Here is a 14,974-nt window from a genome sequence, read left to right on the forward strand (position 1 = left end):
AAAAAAGTTGATAGGGCTTTTAACAAGATTTCATCTGAAGCGTCTGGTGAGGTCCAAATTAATGACACCAGCGTCAAAAAAAACAAGAATGCACACGATTGTTTGTAGGGCAGCACAAACAAAGCTGCAAGACGGCACACATGGAAATATTTAAGACCAGTGATGTACGTCAGTCTAGATATTAATCCTTACGTGTTGAAAAGCTTTCTGTTCTCTCTAATAAAATGCGTGTAATGTTTGGGCGTAGCGCTTGTTTTCTACTCCAGCTTTGCTTTGCACACGTGCAACTCTACACAAGTATGTGAAACACTCTCATGCTTGGTTTTTGCATGTTATTTTGTTTCCAAAATGCATCAGCACTACATTCATAATGCTTTGCGAGAAATGCACGCGTCCTTTCAAGTCTGCGTTTGCATGCTTGTATATTTCAGGCCTTATGGGAGCGTTCACAAGGCATGCATTCTGGAGTGTACATTCATAAATCTGATTGGTCAACTGATTTAAAACCAGGATTGATTCAATGCACTCTGTGCGTCAAAACCAAAACAAATTTTATATCTAATCATCTTTTAAACGCAGTGCTTATTTTCGATGGAAATAAATCTGCATGTGGCAAATGTGTACATAGACCAACAATTAAAAAAATGCACAGAGAAATGAATTGCTGGACGCAGAGCTGCACGATTAATCATTAAATATCTCAAATTCAAACACCCTCATAATCTTACTCGATCTAGAGAGAGCCGTTGTCATGTATAGATATAAAACAGCTTCATAAACAGTCGTTTCGACCACACAGTATCATTATTTCTGTCTTATAATAATTAATATTATCACAGAAGTACTGGGGTAAAAGTTTATAGTTCGGATATAAACACTGGTAGCGAAGTCTTTATGAGTGAGTCATTGAATCATTCACTCAAACTTTTTTTTTAAATATAGAAAGCAGCAATTAACATTTTGTCCGAACCTCTAGTTAATTACATGTTATTTTGTTCAGTTGTCTATTCAGAATCGTGATCTCTGTTTTAAACAAAAATGCTGATTCTCAATTTATCCAGAATCGAGCAGCTCTTTTCCTCCGGGTTAAATTACACTCCAATCTCCAATGAAAACTGCATGCAGTTCCCAGAAGTAACCATCCGTCTTGAAGACAACCCAACATTTCATAAAGCTAAATCAAATTACACAAGAGCTATCAAAGCAATTATTATTAAACATTAAAAAATTAAACTTTTTTGATTCAGAATTTGAGATATGCAAGCAAACTACCAAGATGCCTTCCTCTGATGCATCCACAAAGCAATGAAATACTATGAGCACAGAGAGCATATGTGGCGCAGCGCTGGCAAAACATGCGCTCCATCCCTAGAAAGTGGGAGCAAAGTCGTAAAATGCTGGGAAGCTCTGGGAAATCAGTCAAAAAAAAAAAAAGAGGCAATTAAGGGTCCCGCCGTGATCTTGCGATCCAGCCATACTGGGTCTGGTCTTGTGAAAGCACTGGGAAATTCAGGCCCCATAAATTTCAATAGATGACACACAGTACAAAACAATAAATATTTTTCACAACAAAGCGTGTCCTGGAGAGTCAGCGAGGGCATGTATGCCAAATGTATGCATGGATGCCAAAATGGCATTGAATTAAACCGCTTGCACATATTTCATTTGGGGCCTTTCCAAGATCTGTCGAGATATTTTACACAACAAGACTTTAACAGTGCAATTTACTGTCCAGTATTTTACATTTACATTTATATTTACAATGAGGGCCACCTTTGACCTAGTTGAGCATGAGATGAAAAGCATAATATTATTAAGAACAAGGCTCATTTTCAGGGCTATTGTTCATATTCTTAGTACACAATGAACACGTGCGGTGAGGTTAAATTATCTTTGCTCAAGAAATGCTATTAGAATATGACATGATACAGTTTTAATTAGTGCCGGGCAACGATGAATCGTGATTAATCACATCCAAAATAAAAGTTTGTCTTTACATTATACAGGTATATATGTGTGTGCACTGTGTATAATTATTTTGTATATATAAATACACACACATGCATGTGTATGTATTTAAGAAAAATGTGTTATATAAACAACATTTATATTAATATATAATATAAATGATGTATAAATGCAAATATTTCTTAAATATATACATGCATGTGTGTGTATTTATATATACAAAATAATTATACACAGTACACACACATATATTATGTAAACACAAACTTTTAGTTTGGATGCGATTAATCACAATTAATCGTTGCCCGGCACTAGTTTTAATTTTTGAAATTTCGTTAAAACCATCAAACTGTTCTATTGAGGGAAACCCGCAGGATCTTTGAAGCTTCTCTTTTGTTGATAAGCACTTCTCATCAGAAGTATGGGAAGATAGTTGGCGCATGTTACGTTCACCGTCGGATCATGAACCGATCGTGTGTAAATGAACACAGTGCTGCGCTTCACTCTGAAACACGCAGCGCATATTATACGGTATTAGCCTATATTTCTTTAAATTGCACTAAGCTATATCATTTGTTTTTGATTATTCATGCAGCCTTAATACAAATTTTACTCAGTCTTTCCTGACGGTCCATCCGTGATCACCGGCTCGCGTCCTCCGGCTCATCGAGGAACTGGAATGTTAAGAGGTTTCTTTCTTTTCTGAGACGCGCTTCTGAACATCCATTTGCAAAGTGACTATAATACGACTTTCTGAGGTGACGTGAGCGGTGTTTATCTGTGCAAAAACTCTCATTCATGATGCTAGAGTGTTGTAGGTGATTGCCAGGGCTAGGGCTGGGTGATAAATCGATTTTATCGATTAACTCGAATGTGTAGTTTACGCCGATTTTTTTGAATGAAAATCGGTTTTCTCTTTAACAACCGCCGACGCTCCCGCCTGGGCTCCCGTAGTTCCGACCGGGCTCAGCGCTTGCCATGATAGAGATACACAAACAACATGGCACATGAGCATGACCGCGGCAGCAGAAGCACACCCGCCGAAAACATTTACAAGCTGAATCTGCAGGGCCGCCAACCCTCACGAGTTCACTGTGAGAGACGCAATTCTGTCACTTTTTACACGCTCTCACGCCACACATCCATTTTCTCACGCAGAGAAAACGAAGCAAAGAGGACACTGACACCGACAGACAAGACAGAGCAGGTTACTATCGATATGAAACAGATTCTCAGCTCTCAGATTCTGTCAATTTTATTACGAAATTCAAACAATAAACACCGTTTTGGCGCTTGTAAATGTGACGTGAGAGAACGCTGGCAGATCTCAGTTCCAGCCGCACGTGAACCGATCATCTGTTACTCTTTACTACAAACTTACCGAGATGTAATAAAATCGATCGATCAGTGTTTTTCAACCGCGGAAAGATGTCCATAAAACAGCTGGAGAACAACATATGTCACAAAACGTTATATTTACCTCAGGATGGCTTTTAATGACCCATAACACGCATGTGGACTTAAAATAATTGCTATAGAGAGGAGTATTTTGCTAAATATGATAACTATATTACACATTTATTATATTTTTTACCCATAACATTAAAATTGTATAACGTTGTTATTACAAAAAACGCATTATATTTAATTTGAGTTAGTTTTAACCTTTAATAATACCAGCTGAAAGGGCTCTCTGTATGTTTACAGCATTAGGTGATTTATTATTTTATTATTTTAGAGAACAATTAACACATTAACGTATCTACTATACCTATTTATCCAAGGGAATTTATATTGAATCAAGATCAGAATCAAATCACAAGAATTGAATTGAAAATGTGAAATTTGTGTTAAGCAATAATAAAAACAGTAGCATACCAGTAAACTTAATAAAATTATGTTTAGTTACCAAATAACTTGACAATCATAATACACTTATTGTGATGCAAGTTTTTTGTTTTTTTTTACACATCCCCCCCAATCCCAATCCACCCATTTTATTTTATTTTACATTTTCTTTGTTTTCAAAGACAGGGCCTGTCCTCTTGTCTTTCTGGCTTGTTGTTTCTGATTGCACTTTAATCCAGATCAAATCCCAGAAGGGAATATTAAAACAAAATAAAGTTAAAACTTGTTTTGAACAATTTCTTTGTCATCTGCAGATTGATTTTAAGAAGTGATTAAAGTAGTGATCTGTGTGATATTGCACATTTCCAATTCACCCAATATTATTTCACCACCACAGGTTGCCAGCTGGCGGAAAACACAACGTATTGCAGCCAACAAACAAACTGGGTCAGAGATCACAGATTCTACTCAACCTAAACAGATGCACCCAGCTAAAAATCTCTATGAACGGCAGCATATTAAAACATAATATCAACTCATCATAAATCAATAAATCCATCATAAATCAATAAATTAACTCATCAACTTACTGAGTAAGTCTCCTCGCATTCCACATGTCAGTTGCACTCGTTCCTGTTGCGTGTCCTCAATCTGGCAACCCGCGCGAGCGTCGAGTCTGTGGAGGCGGGGAAACTACCATCCCTGATATTTTGAATTTGGACTGCAGTACCGATTTCAACCACACTCTCACATACTGCAAAAAAAGAGATTAAAAATTATTACACTTTTTAACCAGCTTATCCGGAGCACAAATGCTGTAAGCATAAAAAAAAGCCTGAAATAACAAACGGATGGTTTATTAATTAACTGCAAAGGCACTGAGTTGTATAATGTCTTTTGCATAATCCAAGGTTTTTCTCTGGGTAAATTAAATAAATACATGCTAAAACAAAATGAAATCTGCACAAAATACCATCTGGACATTAAGGAACGACGCTCAGGACAATTGACAGAGCCGTTACTGTCCCGATCAGGCCAGAGCTTTTACTTCTAATTCACACAAAATTATATCAAAATGCCCGTCTTGGTGAGTATCCTTGTAAACGTAGTCGGCAATGTATTAAATGAATGTAAACAGTTGAGAAATAAAACGTTTGTGTATCAGTATATTGGATCCGTGCATTCTCTCTTAAAGTGACAGCGGCCTAATAATCCTGCAGTTTTAATGTTAATCAAACAACAAAAGACAAAACATAGTTCACTACTTTTGACTAAATAACTTATGTAACTTTAATAAGAATTATTTAATTTATACAGTGAAGAATATATTTTACATTTGATTACTTTATTTCTGTAGCTGAAAAACATTAATCCATGTTCAATAGAAATTATTTGATGATTTAGCAATAAATGCATGTACTTTTTTGAACTTTGCTAATTTAAAACATTATCAAAACACTAATCTATTTTTACGACAAAAGCTCAAATAAGAGAGTAAATTGACATATATCGATATCTAAATTGGCCAATAGTTGTTTGTTCAAATTTGTATCGGCCCCCCCCAAAAAAATACTATAGTAAATTTCACAAATAATTACAAAGAAACGGTAAGTAACAAGTTGAATTAAAAGTGAAATTTTGAAACAGAAAAACTGAAATAGTATTTATATTGTAACATATTTTTTAGAGTGTAGTAATAGAGGTTAAATGTAATAAAGTAATAGAGGTTAAATGCTTGTTCATGCTAATGACGAGCATTTAAAGTGACACAAGAGAAAGCTGCAGCACTTATAATAAACAGAAAGATATTGTCTGCTGGTGTGAACGCTAATATAGTTATAGTCGTTCTTGGTGTGAACCTGTCTTAACTGTGAATTTGCGCCACTAATGAACTGTCAATCAATCATTATCTTTAGTATGCGATTAGCTAATCTCAATTTAATCTGAATAATCTAAATGCAAATCCCAGATCTTCCGGGAAGAGGCCGTCAGACTTCTCGGGTCCTTGTAATCCCGGGATTTTTGCACATTTGTAACTTAAAGCTGGTGAAAGAGTAAAGAGTAAAAATGGTGCATGACTGACAGCCGGAAAACATTGTTGGCAGCCACTTTAAAGAAAGATTATAACTGCGTTTTCTTGTTAGGGATAGCTCTTAGATGGAGACTGCACAACAAGATGGGTTTTTTTATTTTTATTTGAGCAAGCAGCCTTTCAAATGTTGTAAATCGCCCTATGAATACTTTGGTGGATTTTGGCCCAGGAACTTTAAAACAAGTTACACCCCTGAAACCTCTTAATAGATGACTGTCTGACCTTACATAACCCGATTTGCACTGCCTCGTTCTGCGGCGCGGGGTGAATTTAGGTCGTTCTGTGTCAAAATAAAAACGCTGCTTGGTTTCTAGCGTCAGCTCTTTGATATTACGTAATCAACCTTGACTGAGGACAGCTTCACAGCCACTGGTGGAGCAGAAACCCTGTTGCGAGCGCGTCTGAAGAGAAAGGATGGGGGTTCTGCGTACCAGATCTGAGCGCAGGAGGATCCGCTGCCAGAAAGCTGCCTGTGTAAACAGCATAATAAAGAAAAAGCAACTGCACAAAAGGAAAGAGCCCTGATGGGACTGTAACGTGTTTGCAACGCTGTGTCCTAGATTGCACTCTGGCGCCGCAGGGGCTCAGAAATCGTCAGTCACGACTTTCTCCTCCGAGTTACTACTTACTTAGCAAATGTAATGTTCATGCTAACAAAATATACTTTTTTTTCATTTGGAAGATGCTTTTATCTTAAGTGATTTGTTGAGCATTCAAGGTGTACATTCGATTTTTGCTAAGTCAAGCATCACTGTTACTATTGCACATAGGATAGTTAATGTCACTGCGATTCGAAGAAACCCTCACAGACTTACAGTGAAGGAGAGATCAGGATATCAGAGAGCCTCATAGAAACACACACACACACACACACACACACACACACACACACACACACACACACACACACACACACACACACACACACACACACACACACACACACACACCTAAATCAAAACACCTAAAGACCATTTCAATTGCATAGAAACACACTATAACAATTAAACTGCCTTGGAAACTGCATAGCAACACTATAAAACACCTAAACACCATATCAACTGCATAGCAACACACTAAAACACCTAAGCACCATAGCTACTACATAAAAACACACCTAAAACATCATAGAAAACTGCATAGCAACACACTAAAACACTTAAACCATAGCAACTGCATAGAAACACACAAACACACCTAAAACACTGTAGAAACTGCATAGCAACACACTAAACACGCTAAGAACCATAGCAGCTGCATAGCAACACACTAAAAAACCAAGACACCATAGCAACTGCATAGAAACACACCTAAAACACCTTAGAAACTGCTTAGCAATACACTACAAACACTTAAATCTCAGCAACTGCATAGCAACACACTAAAACACCTAAAAACCATTGCGACTGAATAGAAACACCTAAAACACCTTAGAAACGGCATAGCAACAAACTAAAACACATATACACCATAGCAACTGCATAGAAACACACCTAAACACCTTAGAAACCGCATAGCAACACAATACAAACACTTAAACCATAGCAACTGCATAGAAACACACAAACACACCTAAAACACTGTAGAAACTGCACAGCAACACACTAAAACACCATAGCAACACACTAAAACACCATAGCAACTGCATAGCAACACACTAAAACACCATAGCAACTGCATAGCAACACACTAAAATACCTAGACATCATAGCAACTACATAGAAACACATAAAACACCTTAGAAACTGCATAGCAACACACTAAACACCATAGCAACTGCATAGCAACACATGAAACACCTAGGCACCATAGCAACTGCATAGCAACACCTAAAACACTATAGAAACTGCATAGAAAAAAACAAACACATTTAAAACACATAAATGGCATAGCAACACACTACAAACATATAAACACCATAGCAACTGCATAGCAGAAACACACTAAAACACCCAGACACCATAGCAACTGCATAGAAACACATAAAACCCCTAAAACACTGTAGAAACTGCATAGAAACAAACTAACACACCTAAAACACAGAAACTGCACAGCAATACACTACAAAAACTTAAACACCATAGCAACTGATTAGCAACACACTAAAACACCTAGACACCATAGCAACTGCATAGAAACACATAAAACACCTTAGAAACTGCATAGCAACACACTAAACACTTAAACACCATAGCAACTGCATAGCAGCACACTGAACACTTAAACACCATAGCAACTTCATAGCAACACACTAAACACTTAAACATCATAGCAACTGCATAGCAACACACTAAACACTTAAACACCATAGCAACTTCATAGCAACACACTAAACACTTAAACACCATAGCAACTGCATAGCAACACACTAAACACTTAAACACCATAGCAACTGATTAGCAACACACTAAAACACCTAGACACCATAGCAACTGCATAGAAACACATAAAACACCTTAGAAACTGCATAGCAACACACTAAACACTTAAACACCATAGCAACTGCATAGCAGCACACTGAACACTTAAACACCATAGCAACTTCATAGCAACACACTAAACACTTAAACACCATAGCAACTTCATAGCAACACACTAAACACTTAAACACCATAGCAACTGCATAGCAACACACTAAACACTTAAACACCATAGCAACTGCATAGCAACACACTAAACACTAAAACACCATAGCAACTGCATAGCTGTTTCATCCCTCTACATGACAACGTCTCTCTCTGGATCAGAACTCAGATCTGAATGTTCGCTCTGATCGGACTTGTCAAACCTTTAATAGACAGAGTTGAATTACGGTAATTTAGGAATAAGATCAGATGTGTGTTTGATTCGAGATCGCAATCTGTAACGATTAATCGTGCAGCTCTAAATGATCCAAACTTACACAGCAAATAAACTTATTTAGAATAACTGCAAAGCAGTAAAATTGTCATATGTGTAAATGACTGGACCAGATGATCACAATTATTTCAATTTGTCTGACCTTTCTTGACACTTTCCATCTCCCTTTACGTTAGCATTAGTTATTGGATTATCTAAACAAGCTTAAAGGGATATTCAACAGTCATTATCTGCAAACCACACATTTGTGCCATTTGTTTGCTATGTGTGGCATAGAATTAATATACTAAGGCCTAACCACATACTGAGTATTATTTGATGGATAAAAAACAATTAAAAATGACTAATTATTATTAAACAAATACATTGCTTATTGTTATTATTTGAAAAAAGAACATTAAAAACCCTAAAAAAATGCTGGATAAAATGAAAATGAATAAAATGCTGATTAAAATGAAAATGAATTAAATAAAATGAATGCTTTCACTGGTGGTCTTTAACAGGTATTTTGGGCTTGAGGTGACTGAATACATATTATGAAATGTATTATTTTGAAAATGTACTATTGTTTATGAAAATGTATTATTTAAAAATAAATTCAAAAAACGTTTTCTATTACAATCAAAGCAACAAAAATAAAAGTTTTCTTGAATGACCCTGGAGTTAGACGCCAGAAATAGTATGTTAAATATCTGTCAGTGGTTTTCGACCCGAGGTGCCGTAACACAAGATTTATCTGCACCTGTTCATGACAATATAATAAGATACTGCATGATAAAAGACTGTGGTCTTTCCGTCAAAGGGCTGTTTCACCGTGTAAGAAAGGTGCCTTGGGGTGAACGTTTGATAATGGCCATGCTTGAAGATATACAGCTTAGATAATCGAACACATTCCTAAAGATTCAAAACTCAGCAGTTAAATGATTTAGAGAGAAGAAACGCTGTTATCTGCGGCTCTTGAGTGAGTTGAAGAGTTTGAGTGAACCCCGATGACCCTGCCTGTCCTAGGTTGACTCCTGAAACTTTCACCATCCACACTAAAGCACTTCTGGACTTTGCTTTACATAGACAAACACAATTCTTTCGTTTCATTTTAACTCGGGACACCTGAGGGACATCGTGGCCTTTCTGTTGTTGTAATGACTTGACCCAGCGTTACGGTCATGCCTGACTCACGGAAAACCATGACCATCACTTTCCGACTGACCCGATGTATTATGCAAACTGACACGTGCTTATTGATGACTGAATGATTGATCACATCCAACATGTCGAAATATGCGTTCAAATATGATGCATTTACTATTGAACAAACTTAACAATAATAACAATTCGCTAAGTCGTATCTTATAGCTTTATCAGAGCGTTCTTCAGAAACTTTACTAAGATATAAGTAAGAGCCAATCACACAGGACACAAAGCTAAATGGAGCATGACAGAAAAATATCAAAATATTATTATATAACTGAAAAAATGTTAACTGAAGTCTTAAAGGGATAGTTCCCGCTAAAATGCACCGATATGAACATTTTGGCCGATACGATAACCGATAATTCTTTATATTTGAAAGCCGATAACCGATATATTGGCTGATACCGATGACCGATAATTCTTTATATTTGAAAGCCGATAACCGATATATTGGCTGATACCGATGACCGATAATTCTTTATATTTGAAAGCCGATAATCGATATATTGGCCGATACCAATGACCAATAATTCTTTATATTTGAAAGCCGATAACCGATATAATTGCAGATAAATCTAAATCCAATTTTTTATATAAATTTTGAGAGCCTGATTACCAAAACAAAAGTCTCACCATTAAGAGCCACATCCCAAAGCACACAATTATGATGTTCTCATTATAATTTTATGTAGCTTATATATGACAGACTTGTGCTGTGCATGTTGCACTGAACTGTATTTTCCGTTTTTGAAGTTATTCCGATCATATTTCAAGCAATTGAAAATAAAGGGCGTATTGCATTAGAACAACACCAGAGTGGGTAAATAATGACTTAATTTTCATATTAGGGTGAATTGTACCTTTAAGGCGAGACACTGAAAAAGCATTGTTTTTCAGAGTTTGTGCTATTTTGGTAAAAATCTCCTATTCAGCAGCTTTACATACAGCAAACTTAGTTTCATTCATACTTTTCATCATACCGTCATACTGAAGGTTTGTTAACATTTTATTCCTAAAAACATTTTTGTTCTGTCTGTTGACAGTATTTTCTGGAGTGATAAAAGAAATCCAAAATCCATTCGGTAAAAACCTTTACTAACAAAATAAAACAAGAATTTACAACCTGGCTTTATACAATGCTCAGATTTCTGTTCTGGAAATGTGTGCATATTTAATGAAATAATGCCATATTTAAACATAACATTTACTTGTAAACTTGTAACACAATTTTTGTTTGCGATTCTTAATGCAATCAATCAACTGATGAAGTACAGTGTAAAAGCGATTAGTTAAATAGTTTTACCCAATTTCATAAAATAAAGAAACCAGAGCGGAATGCACGTACTCAGATCAACAAACAACTTGCTAAGTTTGGGAACAGAGATAGCAACTTGATGTTCCTTCAAAACATTTCGTAATTTGTGTTGAAACTGTGTCAACACACGTATATTTAGTGTTAAATGAATCCGAACAACAATAACAGTGGGCTTGGTCATATCTTATTGATATCAGAGTGAGATAAGACTTACAGAGTCACAAACACACTCACTCTCATTTACGCAAATATTTCAAAACATCACATAACTACAATAATACAACAACAAAAACAGAACATCTCTTCAAATTCGCATGACGCACAATGCTGATTGCTTGCCGTGCATGAGCGCGCATGTGTGTGTGTGTGTGTAGGAGGATGGTGGGAGAGCACGTTGTTCATTAATGTTGACGTTTTGGCGGCTTTTCAAGAGGGAACTCCAATGGCATGGTTGGGCTTGATGCCCACAGGGAAACACCAGCGCTCACTTTCATCTCACTGATACCGCACGCATCTGTAATCACACACACACTTCTGCAACCAGACAGGAAATGCTGCAATGCATGATTCTTATAGCTGACCTTCTGATCTTCAATTACAATGAGCGTTTTCTGAAAACACGGCATTAAAGAGCTCTTGAGGAATCAAATGCTACTTGATAATCTCCAGACGAAAAAGAGCATGTGACATGGCATAACAAATATCATTTAACAGAGTTATCACCTGCTAGTCATAAGTTATAATGAGGAAGACGGAGGGATGCTGTTATTATAGTAGATAATAGTAGTCAATAATTGTATACCTTAATACTCATCTTTGATCACCAAGTTGACATATTTGACAATTTTTTCCTTTAAAAAAAACATTCATGTCTTAAAATATCTTGTACCTCTTGCCTTATTTATTATGCGTTGTTCTATGAATATGCAAATGAGCCCCGCCTCCACTCACTCACAGCAGCACTACTAAAATTAAATTTAACCATAAAATGGAGTCCAAAAAAATGTAAACGGGGGAAAAAATTTGAAAAAAGAAAAATTTCAATGGAAAAATAAAACTGAATTTGGGAAAACTGTTGTATGTTTGTTGAATGTATGCATTCCTCTCTGGTTTCTTTCAATGAGAATCTTTATTTTCTGAAATAGGGCAAAACTGTTTAACTAATCGATATCACCGGACTTGATCAGTTGACCGATTACATTCTGGGACTACGCATGATAATTATCATCGTGCCAAATCCAGCGTATTTACGTCAATTTATATTGTGCGTTCATCAATATGCATTGTCCAATCCAAATAAATGAATAAATAAAAAATAAATAGATAAATAAACAGATTTCATAGGACCGTAGTTCATTTATTGCACTGAAAAACACAGTCATGCATTATTTCATAATTTTCCAGAAAAATGTTCCTACACTGTAAAACAAGATTTTTCGAAGTGGTAAATAAAACAAATGTTAACATAATATTTTTCAACACTCTTTCTACTTCACAACTTCACCTGAGTTTCTTTGCAATTATTTGAGAAATTTACTAAAAATTGTTTCAAAGAAAATTCACACCAATAAATTTTTTTCAGTGTCCAGCTAGTGCTTTAATATGGTCTGTCGGATATATCAATCAATATGAAACATTTAGGATCAAATACACAACATCGAAGATACAAAATACCATTATCTTTAAAAACTAAGCTTCCTTCAACTAATCTATAAGTTTAGCTTTAAGCGTTTGGTTGATGTGCGGGATAATCGCGTGCTCTACTTTGCAATTAACCAGCAGAAATCCTTCTAGAAAATCAGGTCTGTGTGTCGTGTTCTTGGTAGCCGATGCTCAAAGTGTTAATCGTTAATGGACGTACCCTCGAAAGACACTGTCCGATCACAGGTTTACCGCTGGTCCTCGAGGCCAAACCCGCACGCCTTCCACACACAGCTCTTCATTCACACACAAGTTCTTCAGGAGTGTATCCTGGGTGTACTAGAGAAGTGGACTTCCTTACCGAGAACTAGTTAATCCTGAGCATTACCCTCATTGCTATTCTTAGAGACGCTGAAAGGTGTTTGGATCGTCTGCGTTATGTTTAACAGTCTGATTAAGTGCAACTTGTCAAAACACTTCCACGGGTTACATAATGAAAGTTTAACTCAAGCAGGACATGTAAGGAAAAACCCATTGAGATGGTTTAACTTGTGTGTATTTAACATACATACCCCCATTTTAGGGTTTAGTCTCCACTTGAAAAAGCTCTTTCCAGGAAAAGGGATTTGATAGCATGCCTGTTATTGGCTATGGTCTTAAACTGAGCACTGTTCAACTTTATTAAGGTTGCTTTACAAGGGCAAGAGAACCGGAATCGCTCCAAGGGGAGCATTTACACACGACGAGCAGCCAGACGCTGCTAACACTGCTAACTGCTAACGCTGCTAACACTGCTCTACATGCACAAACTCCTCTTCTGGAAAACAAATGTGTTTGCTGCAAAGAACACAAGTGGATTTATGAAAACTAAACTAAACACTTTTTACTTTTTTAACATATCTTTAGAAGTGTTTCCGAAGCCTAATGACACTATACTCTTGATCGAACTGAAGCTTGTTTCCGCCACAGAATAAAACATTTCAAAAGATAATTATTTTTTCTCCCAATTGCAACAATATATCTCATAATTCTGACTTGATAACACGCACTTGCAACTTTATATCTCATAATTCTGACTTTATAACACACAATTGCAACTTTATATCTCACAATTCTGACTTTATAACACACAATTGCAACTTTATATCTCACAATTCTGACTTTATAACACGCAATTGCAACTTTATATCTCACAATTTCCGACTTTATAACACACAATTGCAACTTTATATCTCATAATTCTGACTTTATAACACGCAATTGCAACTTTATATCTCACAATTCTGACTTTATAACACGCAATTGCAACTTTATATCTCACAATTCCGACTTTATAACACACAATTGCAACTTTATATCTCACAATTCTGACTTTATAACACGCAATTGCAACTTTATATCTCACAATTCTGACTTTATAACACGCAATTGCAACTTTATATCTCATAATTCTGACTTTATAACACGCAATTGCAACTTTATATCTCACAATTCCGACTTTATAACACACAATTGCAACTTTATATCTCACAATTCTGACTTTATAACACGCAATTGCAACTTTATATCTCACAATTCCGACTTTATAACACACAATTGCAACTTTATATCTCACAATTCTGACTTTATAACACGCAATTGCAACTTTATATCTCATAATTCTGACTTTATAACACGCAATTGCAACTTTATATCTCACAATTCTGACTTTATAACACGCAATTGCAACTTTATATCTCACAATTCTGACTTGATAACACGCAATTGCAACTTTATATCTCACAATTCCGACTTTATAACACACAATTGCAACTTTATATCTCACAATTCTGACTTTATAACACGCACTTGCAACTTTATATCTCACAATTCTGACTTTATAACACGCAATTGCAACTTTATATCTCACAATTCTGACTTTATAACACGCAATTGCAACTTTATATCTCACAATTCTGACTTTATAACACGCAATTGCAACTTTATATCTCACAATTCTGACTTTATAACACGCAATTGCAACTTTATATCTCACAATTCTGACTTTATAACACACAATT

At 36.0% G+C, this 14,974-nt stretch overlaps 1 long non-coding RNA gene across 1 annotated transcript in view; it reads right to left on the reverse strand.

Moving 5' to 3' along the window:
* Positions 1-13,235, reverse strand: part of LOC143747476 (uncharacterized) — a 42,314-nt gene extending 29,079 nt beyond the window's left edge. The window contains exons 1-2 of the long non-coding RNA XR_013206751.1: positions 13,135-13,235; positions 4,407-4,562 (exon numbers count right to left, since the gene is read on the reverse strand). This is a non-coding gene — a long non-coding RNA (uncharacterized LOC143747476). The remainder of the gene's footprint in view (positions 1-4,406; positions 4,563-13,134) is intronic.
* Between the last annotated feature and the right edge of the window lie 1,739 nt (positions 13,236-14,974).

Source organism: Siphateles boraxobius, unplaced genomic scaffold (genome assembly GCF_051911475.1).
Source record: "Siphateles boraxobius isolate OS27281-9 unplaced genomic scaffold, OSU_SipBor_1 222, whole genome shotgun sequence".
In the NCBI taxonomy this organism is placed as follows: domain Eukaryota; kingdom Metazoa; phylum Chordata; class Actinopteri; order Cypriniformes; family Leuciscidae; genus Siphateles; species Siphateles boraxobius.